Source organism: Megalobrama amblycephala, linkage group LG7, assembly GCF_018812025.1.
Source record: "Megalobrama amblycephala isolate DHTTF-2021 linkage group LG7, ASM1881202v1, whole genome shotgun sequence".
Taxonomy (NCBI): domain Eukaryota; kingdom Metazoa; phylum Chordata; class Actinopteri; order Cypriniformes; family Xenocyprididae; genus Megalobrama; species Megalobrama amblycephala.
The window spans coordinates 11,980,853-11,996,275 of record NC_063050.1 but is presented as its reverse complement, the minus strand read 5'-3'; the positions used below and the strand labels follow the sequence as shown (position 1 = coordinate 11,996,275).

At 35.7% G+C, this 15,423-nt stretch overlaps 1 protein-coding gene and 1 pseudogene across 1 annotated transcript in view; one reads left to right on the top strand and one right to left on the bottom strand.

The window, feature by feature from the left end:
* The window catches only part of LOC125271359 (complement C3-like), a 731,185-nt gene that overhangs the window by 357,494 nt on the left and 358,268 nt on the right, over positions 1-15,423 (top strand). The window lies entirely within an intron of this gene.
* The window catches only part of LOC125271350, a 43,083-nt pseudogene that overhangs the window by 11,181 nt on the left and 16,479 nt on the right, over positions 1-15,423 (bottom strand).

Sequence of the window (15,423 nt, the reverse complement as noted above, 5' to 3'; positions counted from 1 at the left end):
TGATCACAAAGCATCTTGGTTTCATTTACAACTGATTTTTACTCAAGTGCTAAAAGTGGCCTTTGTGTGAATGCCACTTAAACCACACAAGCGGAAAATAAAAGCTTGAAAGAAACCCTTAGTGCATTTTAACTATATGTAATTTCTATTTTTACAAACCAGCCCGAGCATTAAATACTGCAGTACAATCTTCATACAAGTACTACAAAAACTCCTGGAGGAGTAGGGACAGATGGAAGTCTTCATCTCTCTTTAAGCAAACCTTAAAGAAATAATCACTATATATGCTTGAAACTGTATTTTTCTTACCAGTAATTGTGATGTAGGTGTTAGCAGGTGAGTCTGGAACCCGATCAGCTGGTATTTCAGCTTTAAAAACTATAGGTTTTTCCCCTGTTTCATTTGGGATGAAGAACAGGAAGATGATGGAAGAGTCATGAGTCATGTGATGATCAGATTTTGTACACTTTTGGTGATTAAGAGTAGGAGCAACAAGAAAAGAGTAGGAGCTCATCCTGATCTCTTGATTGACTGGCCTGGAACCATAATGATATTTTTTGGATATTAATATTGATATTGCTATTTAACTGTTTTAATGTTGTTATTTGCTTGCATACAGAGCATTGATCGATTGATGAGTAATTTGAGGTGGGAATTTCACAAAAAGTAGTATAAAAGTCTGAAGAGTGAAAGGCTTCCTCAGATGCTGCCTGCATTAAAGGATTAGTCCACTTTCAAATTAAATTTTCCTGATAATTTACTCACCCCCGTCATCCAAGATCTTTCTTCAGTCGAAAAGAAATTAAGGTTTTTGATGAAAACATTCCAGGATTTTTCTCCTTATAGTGGACTTCAATGGCCTCCAGACGGTTGAAGGTCAAAATTAGTTTCAGTGCAGCTTCAAAGGGCTTTAAACGATACCAGAAAAGGAATAAGGTTCTTACCTAGAGAAACCATCGCTCATTTTCTAAAAAAAATAAAATTTAATTTTTTTTTTTTTTAAATAAAAATTATATACCTTTTAACCATAAATGCTCATCTTGAACTAGCTCTCTTCTTCTTCTCTAATAATCCTTTAATGGATTTGAAAACATAAATTCATAATGTGTTATGTGTATGCCAGGTTAAAGAGATGCGTTTTTAGTCTAGATTTAAACTGTCAGAGTGTGTCTGCATAGGAAGATAGTTTCAGAGTTTAGGAGTTAAATAGGAGAAGGAGCTACTGCCTGCGGTTGATTTTGATACTCTAGGTCTGTATAGGATTATAATGCGTTAAAAACTCGCTCTGGTACTGGGGAGCTAAACCATTTAGTGCTTTGGAAGTGATTAGCAAGATTTTAAAATCTATAAAATGTTTAATGTGTGTGTGTGACACTGATGGTAAACAACCATTAGAAGAATACTGCAACAGTTTTTCATTCCGGCAGTGTAGACACTGCTAAGTGTATTACTGCCCTCCACAGGTCAAAGTTTGAACTAAATTGTCATATATAATATGCTAGTGCAAGTATATAACAATTAGTTCAAACTTTGACCTGTGGAGGGCAGTAATACACTTAGCAGTGTCTACACTGCCGGAATTCTAATAGAGAAGAAGAAGAAGAGAGCTAGTTCAAGATGAGCATTTATGGTTAAAATGTATACAATTTATTTATTTATTTTTTTTAGAAAATGAGCGATGGTTTCTCTAGATAAGACCCTTATTCCTCGTCTGGTATCGTTTAAAGGCCTCTGAAGCTGCACTGAAACTGTAATTTTGACCTTCAACTGTTTGGTGCCCATTGAAATCTACTATAAGGAGAAAAATCCTGGAATGTTTTCATCAAAAACTTTAATTTCTTTTTGACTGAAGAGAGAAAGACATGAGCAGCTTGGATGACATGGAGATGAGTAAATTATCAAGAAATTTTAATTTGAAAGTGAACTAATCCTGTAAGCGTGAAGGACACCTGACACTCTTAACGAGGAGCGCTTAACAGCATCTGCAATATTGCTGATTAAAGAGTAGATTATTGAGCTTTTTATCTTAAGATGATTTTAGGTTTTTCATTTATTTGGCAATAACTGCTTTGTATCAACAAAAATATTTTATTATTGTAAGATTGTTTTAAATCTCCACTTATTGTCCCTAGTCGTGCCTCATTGCCAGTTTGTCTTTTTCACTCATTGAATGCATAGGCCTATGGGAAAAGAGTCCACTATAAATTCTGATTTTGGCCGCGTGTCGAATGGATCAAACCATAGATATTAGCCTACCTGATAAGTTCAAGTATATACGCTGGAAATCCACACTCATTCAAGGATGTGGATTTATTTCATGTATGGAGAAGGCACGGGCGCCTGCTGGATTTTCATTCTTGTTCTCTCGATACTGTGTGTTTTACTGAGAAGTCGCTTCAGGTGATTCAGTGTGAGAGCAGTCCGTTTTGCAAAGGTGTTTTACCAATTCATAATTTAACCCCTTAACTGTCACGGTCCCGCTAGCCGGACGCCTCCCAACCAGCACACCCTTGTTTATACATGGTTTAGCCCAGATGAAATGAACACTACTCAGTGTGAACACTACAGGCTATTAAATGTAACACTGAATCTGTGTTGGAGTTAATGAGATAATTAGGTGATAACGAGCAGAATCACTGAAGGACAGAGGAACAACAAGAACTACGACTTCAGCCACAGCCTTCGATTAAATCAACTGAAGATAAAAGACATTAAATCTCTGAAGATCTGATTAAACAACTCCACAAACAGCATTACCAGCTTCACTTATTACTAACCAGACTGACTTTATTTCTGACAAACATCTACAAAAGTTATTGAGAATTACCAGAGGTTTAGATGTTGATGATTTGTTGAAAATAATAGTTTTGTTTGATGTCACCATGATCAAGGTCAGTCTTTGCTTTAGTTAGGCAGTTTTACTCTTGACTTTATTAGTGTTGGTTTTTCTGTGGTTGTTGTTGCAGTTTGTAATGGCAATAATGACAAGAGAAAATGTGATCAGCTGCTTTGTGATAAGAATATAATTGTCATATAATGGATTAATTCACGGATCTAATGACTGAGCTTTATATGAATAAAATGTTAAGTTTGTATTAGATCTCTTCTAGCAATACAATGATAAAACGGTTTTAATCAGAAAAGCTGAATGAGTTTTAAAACACATTGTACACTAAACACTTTAAAACTCCAGCAGAACTTCCTCACACACAGACATCAAGAATCAGCGTATGAATCTCAACAACGGTGACATGCTTCATGCCACAATGCATTCTGGGTGCATAATGAAAAAAAAAAAAAGAAAAAAAAAGCAGCATTGTGGCATGAAGCATGTCACCGTTGTTGAGATTCATACGCTGATTCTTGATGTCTGTGTGTGAGGAAGTTCTGCTGGAGTTTTAAAGTGTTTAATGTACAATGTGTTTTAAAACTCATTCAGCTTTTCTGATTGAAAGTAAATAACAAAACAAAGTTCATAAGATATTGCTTATATTAAATTCAATCATGAGATCAGTGAATTAAGCCCCTATACAATGATTATATTTTTATCATGAAGCAGTCACAGCATCAGATTGTGTTTTCTCTTGTTTTTCTTGCTATAACTAATTCAGTTACAGCAGCCAGAGAAACTTTAACATTACAAAGACAAGTCAAACTACCCAACTAAAGTAAACACTGATCACTATGATGGTAACGTAAAAAAAAATCAATAAAAAAATCAACAAAAAAAATAAGAGCTTCTGTATATGGAGTTGTTTAATCCTCTGCTGAGATCTGGAGAGATTTAATGTCTTCTTTTTTCTAAGGCTGTGGCTGATGTCAGTTGTAGTGTTTCGATTTTTTCTGTTCTTGTGTTTGTTTTTCCTTCGTTCATTCTGCTTGTTAACACCAGCTATCTTCAATAATTCTCAATCATCACTTAATTAATTACTTAATTATCTCATTAAATCCAACACAGATTCAGTGTTACATTTAACAGCCTGTAGTGTTCACTCTGAACAGTGTTCATTTCATCTGGGCTAAACCATGTGGGTCCTACATGGGTGTGCTGGCTGGGAGGCGTCCCGCCAACGGGATCGTGACAGTTAAGAGGTTAAAACACAATTTCAGAAAAGCGTCAGAAAATATTCAGTTCAGTTGCAGAGCTGTTAAACTGAATATACAAAGCGAAGCAAGCTTTTTTCTTAAATATCCAACACAAACAAATTGCTCGTCAGTCGTCACTACAGCAACAGTAGACTCTCCGAGCTGCTGCAAGCGAGTGGGGGCGGGGCTAATTTACATATTCCTTGATCCGTGTATATTAAATGAGGCAAGGGTGTAGAGTTATATTCAAGCAATTTTAAGGCATGAAGACATTTTTTTCACTTGAATTTTTTTTTTAGAATATGTAATTTTGGTGATCAAAGATTAGTTTTAAGGGAAAAAAAGATTTACTACAGAGGGACTTTAAGCACATATTAATGCCTTATTCTGCATGATCATATTCTATATCCCATAATCCTACCCAAAGCCTGAGCTTAACAACTACTTTACTAACTATTAATAAGCAGTAAATTAGGAGTATAATGAGGGAAAAGTCATAGTTAATAGTTTATATGTGTTCCCTATACTAAAGTGTTACCAAAATATTTTATTGATTACAATACAATTGCCTTCCACACTCTCAGAAAAAAAGTACATAATTGTACCTTTAGGGGTACAATGGTACAAATTTGTACCCTTGTGATTTGTACCTTAAGAGACCAGTTTTGTACCTTTGGTGACAATTTTGTACCTTTATTTAACAGTACAAAAATTGGCTTTGACAGCATACAATCGTTGACTATAATGAGATATATATATATATTTTACACACACACACTGAATTAAAATCAGAATTTATTAAATCCTTTTCATTTTCACATTTTACAACATTTCATTTTAAACGCATTTTTAAACATTCCATATGAGTCCATCTTGCCGGGTGTTAAAAAGTAACACTGAAGCAGTGTTAAAGTTAATGAGATAATTGATTGATGATTGAGTGATGATTGACAATTAGTGGAGACACCTGATGATAATAAGCAGAATCACTGAAGAAACAAGAGAAAAAGAGAGAGACACAACAACTACAACTGACTTCCAGCCATTAAACATTATTACACTTATTATTAACCAGTTTGATTTGATTTCTGTCATACATCAACAAAAGTTCTTATTGAGAATTAACAGATGTTTAGATGTTAATGTTTTAATGAAAGTTTAGTTTGAAGTCACCATGATGGTGAAAAGCATTTCCTTTAGTTGGGCTCTTGACTCTATTTATTAACATTAATTTGTTTCTGGCTGCTCCAGCTTTGTGTTTGTAGAGCACATTTGTTATGACCAGAGAAACTATGATCTGAGCTGTGTTTCCCAAAAGTGCTGTGAACCAAAGTTGATCAATTTAGGTTTACAATGCTTTGGGAAGCACAGTCATACTGGTTGTGTTTTCTCATTGTGAAATGGCCAGATTCATTGGTGACATCCAGTATTAAAGGTGCTAAAGAGGATGTTTTGTTTTATACATTTTTGCAATATTATTTGAAACTGTCTTTACTAACTGATAAAAGACTATTTATTAGATGCACTGAAAGTAATAATATTAATATACATCATCTGTGTACGAGGTAGGGCCTTAAAAACATCAGCCAATCGTTTACACGATCATCTCGTAAACGATTGGCCCTCTGGCTTGTCAATCACTGCCATGACGTTCCTTGTGAGAGACGAGTGCGGCATGCAATGTTTTTGTCAGGAGTAACAACTGCAGATTATGAGTTACCTGCGGTGAGTCCGACATAATGAATCCACTAACACAACACAGCGAATGCCGGTGGTAAACACTCGTGTTCCAATACGAGTGTTTACGAGTTTTGGGAGGCGTTCCTTTGAAACGAGCCGTGAAGGAGGGGGTTGTTCTTACGCATGCGCTCATTTCAAAAACTCACTAACAGTCTTTGGATTCTCAATCGATGAAAAGATCCTCTCTATCACCTTTAACTGGTGATATAGATGTTATATTATTTCTTTATAGTAAATCTCTGTTATCGCTTGAGATCCAGCAGAGCTTTTATAATCTGAAGGGTTTTTTTGAAACACACACAGACATCAAGAATCAGCATATGACCCTCAACAATGGTGACAATCAAACAAAGTGCTTCATGTTGCAGTGCATGATGGGAGCCACCAATCAAAACTCATCCATGGCTCCCATCATGCATTGCTGTATGAATAAATTATGCAGCTGAATTGTCCTGTAATTTTTATAGATTGTTCATGTTTGCTTTTATTTTTCTGTTGTTTTGTTGTGACAGTAGCTTGTTTTGTGATGTTCAGAGTTGATCTGTTTGTCAGTATTTTGTATTTATTTATCATCACCGTTCTTGAGAATCAGATGCTGATTCTTGATGTCTGTGTGTGTTTAAACACTGAAGCTTCAGTGCATGATGTATTATTTTTAAAAAAAGAAAGGAAAAGAAAAGGTCATACTATTGTTGGATCTCAAGCTGTAAAATCACAGGACTACAATCATTAATACTAAAGCTACACATCAAGCACACAGTCAGAGATTTAGACTCTAAACGACATCAGGCCACCACATGATGATTATATCATCATCAAATTATATTGTGACCAGATCATATTTTCTCTGACCGTAATAAATGTGCTTTACAAACACAAAGTTGGAGCAGCCAGAGAACAATTAATAATAAAAGGTAAAGAGTCAAGAGCCCAACTAAAGCAAACGCTGACCTCTTTCATGGTGACTTGAAATGAAACATTCCATAAAACATTAATTAACACCTTTTTTCTCTCTTTCCTTCAGTGATTCTGCTTATTATCATCAGGTGTCTCCACTAATTGTCAATCATCACTCAATCATCAATCAATTATTTAATTAACTTTAACACTGCTTCAGTGTTACTTTTTAACACCCGGCAAGATGGACTCATATGGAATGTTTAAAAATGTGTTTAAAATGAAATGTTGTAAAATGTGAAAATGATTTAATAAATTCTGATTTTAATTCAGTGTATGTGTGTGTGTGTGTGTGTGTAAAAATATATATATCTCATTATAGTCAACGATTGTACGCTGTCAAAGCCAATTTTGTACCCTTTTTGAAGGGTCAATTTTTGTACTGTAAATAAAGGTACAAAATTGTCACCAAAGGTACAAAACTGGTCTCTTAAGGTACAAATCACAAGGGTACAAATTTGTACCTTTGTACCATTGTACCCCTAAGCTACAATTATGTACTTTTTTTTCTGAGAGTGTATGAGACACTTATAATTACAAACTGAGCCTCAAAAAACACAAAACACAAGGAGTCTTCTACATCATTCCTGAAGGACTTCAACCTGCTGGCAGGTGAGTACTTGATGGATTAGGCAAGATTTACTAACCTTACCCTACCTGAATAATCCTAGGGTTAAAGGTGTAAAAGGACACACTGACTAAACAACAGTCATAGAAGTTTTTTTTGTTTTTTCATAATTGGCTGGAAGTACAATGTGTGTAATGCTGTATAATGTAAGTATAACACAATAGCGTTCATTTGTGGTTCACAGTAAATCTCACCATTCTTAACGGGATTGAGCTCCACGTTTTGTCTATGTAATGAAACCAGCACACCTTCAGACTAAGAGAGAGAGAGAGAGAGAGAGAAAGAGAGAGAGAGAGAGAGAGATCATCTATTCAAATTATGACAAACATCTATTGATTATTATATCAATGAATGACCAAATAAAATGAAAAGTGACAGAAGTCTCATCAGACGTACCACCACCTTCAGGCTCTTTCTCACTCCATCAGTGTGGACAGAATCAAATGCTGAAGCTTTCACCTCAATCATGTGATTTCCCAGTGTCATGGGAATAATCACATATGAAACCGCTATGCTGGAGTCTTTGTCAACGTTTACTGTTGTTCTGTGCTTGCCTTTCTTACTGGCAAAACTGCAAACATCTTTTGTCTCCATAAACTCCACTCGCACCTGGAGAAAACAGGAGACCGAGAGACAAATCACTTCAGTAAATCTATTTGAATTGAACATGAAATGTGTGATGACAGGATTTAACTGATATTTCTATGATTTGACTTCAGCAGAAATAATTACTATGATGAACATGGTTTTAATATATACCATAAATCTGACTGTATTTTTAATATCAAATCTGATCTACCTTCTGCTTCCTTGGTGTATAGTTGTGAATAATGGCCTTGATTTCCAGTTGTTCTCCACGCACAGCTGAATAAGGCATCTTGAGGTCAATGAAAAGGTGTTTAAAAACAACAATCTCCTCAGGTTCTGCCACACAGATGCCTTTGAGGAGAAACACACACAGACACACAGAAGGATTTAAAGCAGCAACTCCAGGATGATGATGATGTTTTTCAGACCATGTATCCTGGGTTTACAGCTTCATCTTACCAAGTGTTGGTGACAGACTGACAGCCAAGATCTGCCATGTAGTAATAGAGTCTTTCAGGTAGATCACTGTTTCTGTGACTGGTGCTGGACTGGAATATGAGGACAATACAAGAAAAACTGTTGCAGTACTCATCTAATGGTTGTGTAGTGAACAGCAGATGTGATGGCACCAGAGCTTCACAACAGTCATTCTTTTGTCCCACTTTGATTAATACAAAAGAGTCTGATAGGACTCTCAATGACAACTAAACTATTGTAAGCAGGAAAGATGACATCAACGGCCCATTGATCACAGGCTAATCTCATCACAAGTTACTTTTGTTCACCTCAGCCCTCCATGCCTGAGTTCAAGGTGTGAATGACCATGGACTCGTTCACACAAACCGGCTGCCAAACCGGTTCTGGCTAGAGCACAGCAAGAACAAAGAAATGCTCTAAAAGAAAGACAATTACTACACATATTGGCTTGAAATCACCAAAAATGGACAGGAATACTGTAAGGAACATGTCCTATACATCCTTTTACTTATCCAGGAAACTGTGCACACACAGTGGAAACCACACCTGGAATAAAAGCCAATGCAACTGAGACAGAAGTGTGATACCTCAACCAATTCACATCAAGTTAGGACTCTATGAGTTCAGAACACTGCCACGAGGACTTTGAGAAAGGTTTGAAAAAGAAATAAAGCATATTCAGGGTCCTAATGACACTGTCTTATTTAACTGTGTATTTTGGGACAATACCACAAGTCCCACAGGATGGGAAGGTGATGTGATGGGCGGACACCTTGAATGCTATGACCCAATCACATCATCACATCAGGAAAGGCGGGGATTAGTAATCCCCTCCCCAACAGGAAGAAATAAAAGCTTCTCAAGTGAACAAACCCTTGTTCTGAGTTTCTGACCTGATGAGGGAAGAACAACAGCACGACCAAGGTGATACTCCAGCGAGTAAACCTTTCACCGCACGGATCTTCAAGCAGCGCAAGTGCTTCTGCAGAGGACTTTGACTCCCGACCTGCATAACTCAAGTACCTCCAACCTACAGAAGATCCTGCCCATCAACCACCATCTGACCTACAGTTCTCTGGATTACACAAAGACCTCCAGCACTCAGTGCAGCTCTGCAGCTGTTGGAAAGCAATCCCGTCTCCCACTGCACACGGAAGGATACCAGTGGACAACGTTTCCCATTCCCGGACTGATCACCTGACCAAGTGAAACATAAATATAAGCTAACCGAACCTTTTCCAAAAGCCTTGGCATTAGGTTGTTGCTAAATGAGATTGCTATTTGTGTATTTAGAGTAAATGCTTATTTACTGAATCCTGACTGGTGCCCCAAAATACTGGAAGGAATCATCTGACTCAATATTATTAATACAAAATATTAATTTTAATATTCAAGACCATAAATAACTACATTTGTGGTGCCCTCATGTGAGGCTAATCCAAAATCACTACAGTTGTTTACCATCAGACTCTCACACAGACACACACACACACACACACACACACACACACACACACACACACACACACACACACACACACACACACACACACTGTGTCACCAACAGCTCACGATGAATAAGATTGTCAGTTATTTGCTAAGAGTCACTAGGGATGTGAACGAGGCTCAACTTACAGCTTTTGTCTAAAAGTCTCCTACTTACCAATTCTCACATAGATCAATCTCGTCCCAAAGCCAACTCTCAGGGAAATCAGTACGTGACACAATCTCATCAGAGTCTGTATAATAGTCATCCTCATCATCTGTTGTAACAGATAAAAAAAAAAAAAAAAGTGACAATAGACCTAATGGAGCAAAAGGACAAAATAATCAAGTCAAGTAAAAATGTATTAGAGGTCTAAGTCCAGATGGTCCTAAAACCCTATTACCAAATATTTATTTTCAGAAAGTTTATCAGGGGAAGAAAAACATTTGTGACAGAACACAAAACCATTGATTTATTATTTTCCTTCCCATCTCATATTTTTTTCCACCACCATATCCCTTTAGAGGCTCTGTAGACATCATAGCTGGATCATTTCCAACATATTCTGATGATCTTCAAGATTATGTTTACTTGTTTTCAATAGAGAGTCCATTCAAGCCACAATGATAGATAAACAACATATCTAGTGGCAGAGCTCTAAAAACATGGGGTGCTATATACTATTTTGTGTCACACTGTTAAAAAATAAATGTAAATTTACAGGTAATGGTCTGTATTTTTTTTTACAGATTTTTCCCGTTTTGTCATTATACACTGAAATGCCTGTTGTTTTACTGATATTTGCTGTAATTTATTTTCCACTATTAAATTTACAGGGAATTGCATGTATTTTAGTATTACATTAAATTTCTGTTTTTTTAAAAGAAATGTTCTGTATTTTTACAGAATAATGTGTAATTTTACATAAAATGTTGATTAATATTTTACAGATTTTTTCTGTATTTTGAATATTCTGTAAAATCACAGAAATATAATGTAAATTTATATATCTGCTGTAAAATAATGTGGAAAAACATGTAACTGTGAAATAACATAAAATTTCCGTTTTTTTTTTTATTGGACTTAATCACTACTCTGACTGTTCCGCTTGTCAAAGTAGTTCTGCTGCGTTCAATGTTTCGTTTCGTAACAAATTTCTTTTCATAATATCATCTCGTAATATATAATATAATCATACATTCTTTGTTGAAAGACGCAGACATTTCAACAATGTAGAGTTTAAATATCGAAATGAAGGAATTCCCGCCCGGCGCAAGGATACAGTCTCTTCAAAGCACACGGTGGAGCAGCGGAGCTGACTGGAGTCACTCGACCGTTAGGATTGCTGCTGTTCGTGGACGTGAAGCGAAAATAAGCAGGTAAAACACACATTTTCTAAACTTCTCTCTATTATTATATGTTCACTCAAAAAATATTTCAGTCTAAACTTAAGTTTTATGTAATTGAATTACATTCAAATTTTCCATCCAATTGGATTACATAGTTTTTACATAAACAAACTAATAAACTTAACGTGATTCATATTTGTAAGTCATATGTAAATGAAATAGGTAAGATTTATCTAATAGTATGCGGAAAAATGCCCAGGTTATACAACACTGTTTAGTGTTCATGTGTTTGCGCACTACTGAGTTACAGCACCATTGAAGCAGTGTCAGAGTTTATGAGATAATTAAGTGATTAATTGAGTGATAATTGACCATTATTGAAGACACCTGATGATAACGAGCAGAATCACCAAAGGAGAAAATCACAATTTTTAAGCCACCATCGTGGAGATGAGGGTTTGCTTTAGTTGGGCTCTTGACCCTTGACTATTTTAGAATAGTTATTGCTTGGGCTGTTGTAACAGCTAGTTAAGCAAACAGGAAAGATGATCAGGTGGTGTTTATGTTTCTACGTAATCATTGTTTGACCTGAATCAATGAGCTCATTTAGAGCCCAATCTCTGAGTTAGATTTACAATTATTGATTACAGCAGCACTGTGATTCTACAGCAGAAGGTCATCTTTTTCAATATAATCCGAAAGGATTTTACAAAAGTTGTTCTGAATAAATAAAAAACAAATCTTTAATTAAGGCACACACAGACATCAAGAATCAGCCTGTGAATCTCAATGACGGTGACAAGCAACATATTCTGATCAACAGATCAATTCTGAACATTAGAAAACAAGCTACTAAAAAGTCACATAAAAACAGAAAAAAATAGTGACAATAAAGGAAATTACTAAGACAATTCAGCTCATAATTTATTCATGCAGCAATGCATGATGGGAGCCATGGATGAATTTTGATTGGTGGCTCCCAGAATGCACTGCGACATGCTTTTTGATGGTCACCACTGTTGAGATTCATGGGCTGATTCTTGATGTCTGTGTCTCTAAATGGTTAACTTTTTTTTTTTTTTTAAATCAGAACAACTTTTGGGGAATCATTTGGATTATATGGGAAAACCTGATCTTCTGCTGTAGAATCACAGTGCTGCTGTAATCAATAATGTAAATCTAACTCAGAGATTGAGCTCTAAATGAGTTCAGTGATTCAGATCAAATAATGATTATGTGAAAACATAACCAACACCACCTGATCATCTTTTCTGTTTGTTTGACTAGCTGTTACAACAGCCCAAACAAAATCTAATATGAAATAGTCAAGGGTCAAGAGCCCGACTAAAGCAAACACTCATCTCCATGATGGTGGCTTAAAAATGTGATCCAAATGGATGGAGAATTTGAATGCAATTCAATTACATACATTTACATAGACTGAAATATAGGCCAAGGAGCAACACTGGAGCTCTTGCAGAGGTACGAAACCAGCAGTTAATTTCATACATCAAAACAGTTGAAACTCTCTCTCTACATTATCTATCTACTCTCTCTATCTACATTAATCTGGACACATTTGAAAACTTTGTTTTAATTTTGAGATGTTCTTAGACCACATTATTGTTCCAGCATTTTCCAAAAGTTTCTCTTTCACACTGAGATGTCAGAAGACTCTTAAATCATCTTCCTGCGCATGCTGTTAAATGTAAGAAATTATCATGTTTTCTCAGGACTCAGTGTGAAAGGAAGGCCAAAACATAAAGAGAAATATGCAAAAGTATCTGGGTTAATGTAGACGTAGATCCTCTGGCATTCACACTGTCTCTCTCGCAAATTCCCTCCACAAACAGCCTTTTCCACTATTCTGATATTTTTACTGTTAATTTATTAAAAGAGTTCTTATAGTAGAGTCTGTTTCATTACTCATGTTGTTTGTTTGACAGATGCCTTTTCAAGATAAACCCCAAGGGATCAAAAGCTGAGAAGAAACTTCAAGAAAGCAGATGACGTTCAGTCCACAGCATGTGTCAAACTCTGCTCCTGGGGGACCACCGTCCTGCAAAGTGCTCCAACCCGCTCCAGAACACTGGCCTTGGAAGTTTCTAGCAATCCTGAAGACATTGATTAGCTGGTTCAGATGTGTTTAATTAGTTTCTGTAGGGCCACTGTCCTGCAGAGTTTAGCTCCATCCCTGAGTTTGACACTCTTATTCAAAAGGTTCTTACACTCTGAACTGAAACTGCAGACTATGACTAGAAGACAAACATGGAGAATATTCTTCTATCTCCCTCCATTCACTTGCACAGAAATTTTCATCAGTGTCACACAGACTTTAAGAACACTCACTATTTCCTGCTTTGTTTAATTGTTTGTTTTTTTATGACTCCTTGTAATTCATCTGTCGACCAGTGGTCAGGTTTTGAAGGCAGACTGTTTAATTCAGTGGTCTCAAACTGCCGGCCCGCGGGCCATTTACGGCCCGCCCACCCCCTCTACCCGGCCCGCAACTGATCTCAAAAATAAAACATAATCCGGCCCACTAAAAATTATTATTATTATTATTATTATTATTATTATTATTATTATTATTCTCTAGTTGCTACTTGTCTGATATGCAAAGAAAAAGTCGCCGTTCTAAGGGGCATTCAGATATCGCGTCACATAAGCGGCCGCGCCATATTCTTCTTTCCAATGCGCTTCCGCTCCAGTGGCGTCTGTTGTTGCTATGCAACCATGAGCCGCGCTCTCAATCGCTTCTATTATGAGCGCGCTTGCCTAAATTACAGTAAAAGCACTCGACTTTAAGTCACAAGCGCCGATTTAAACCACCGAAACGCGTCCGATGCAGCCATTAAACGTTACCGATGCTCAAACGGCATCTTGGACAAATGTGGCCCCGCTGTGTGAGCACAAGCGCTGCAGGTGTCTGTCAAGAAACAGAGGAGTGTAAAAATGCATTCAGGGATTGTATTTCTTCAGTACAGTGTTGTTCAGTGCAAGATTTTAATGTTATTTAAGCTAACATAAAGTAAGGGAAAATACTTCCACTAGATGTTAAAAACTAATAATGTATGTAACAATGAAAAATGTTTATTTTTTGGCAAAATAAAGTTGATATATATATATATATATATATATATATATATATATATATATATATATATATATATATATATTTTTTTTTTTTTTATTCCATGCATCTTGTTGGATGTGAGAAGTTGCACCAGACTATTTCAATTAATAGTATTATATTAATAATATTATATTAGTTTATTAGTAGTATTATATTAGTAATAGTATTATATAATTATATTACACTCTGTAACAATGAGAGAGACACTGCTGTTTACATTTAGTATGGTAAATAAGATATTTATAGTATGGGTATAAAAACATTTTATTAGGCCTAATGAAATTTGAAGTAAATGAGAAATAATGCAAAGGAAAGTAAATTTTCTTATATGTTGCGCTTTCTTGCGCTTGAATGTTTATATGGCCCTCCTATGAGGTGTCAATCACAGAAACGGCCCCCCGCCAATTTGAGTTTGAGACCCCTGGTTTAATTATTATTCCACTGTAACGTTTTTTTCTTTGTTGTATCTGTATATTTAATATACTGCTGTAATTGAAACCATTACTAGTTTTAAAACTGTTTTTGGCTCTTTATAAAATAAACTAATAACAAACATTCTTTTGCAGTTAAGACCGGTTATTTGTATATAGCAGCATTTAACCTTATTTATTGGGAATTTTGTTGTTTTTATTGTTTTTATTGTGTTAAGTAAATGTCCTTCATTAAAAAGCTAAAGAAAATACAGAAGATTTTATGTAAAATTATGGTTATAAGCTATTTAATTTTTAATAAAATACAGTTTGTAACCATAATTTTATATAAAATCTTCTGTATTTTCTTTAGCTTTTTAATGTAAAATTATGGTTATAAACTGTATTTTATTAAAAATTAAATAAAAAAAATCTGTCATTTTCTGGCAGCAGGGGTAATTTTCTCAACAGAGGATGATTAAACAACTCCACAAACAGCCATAGGCGTAATTCGCGGGTGGGACATGTCCCTACCACTTTTTGAAAGGGTCGATATTGTCCCGACC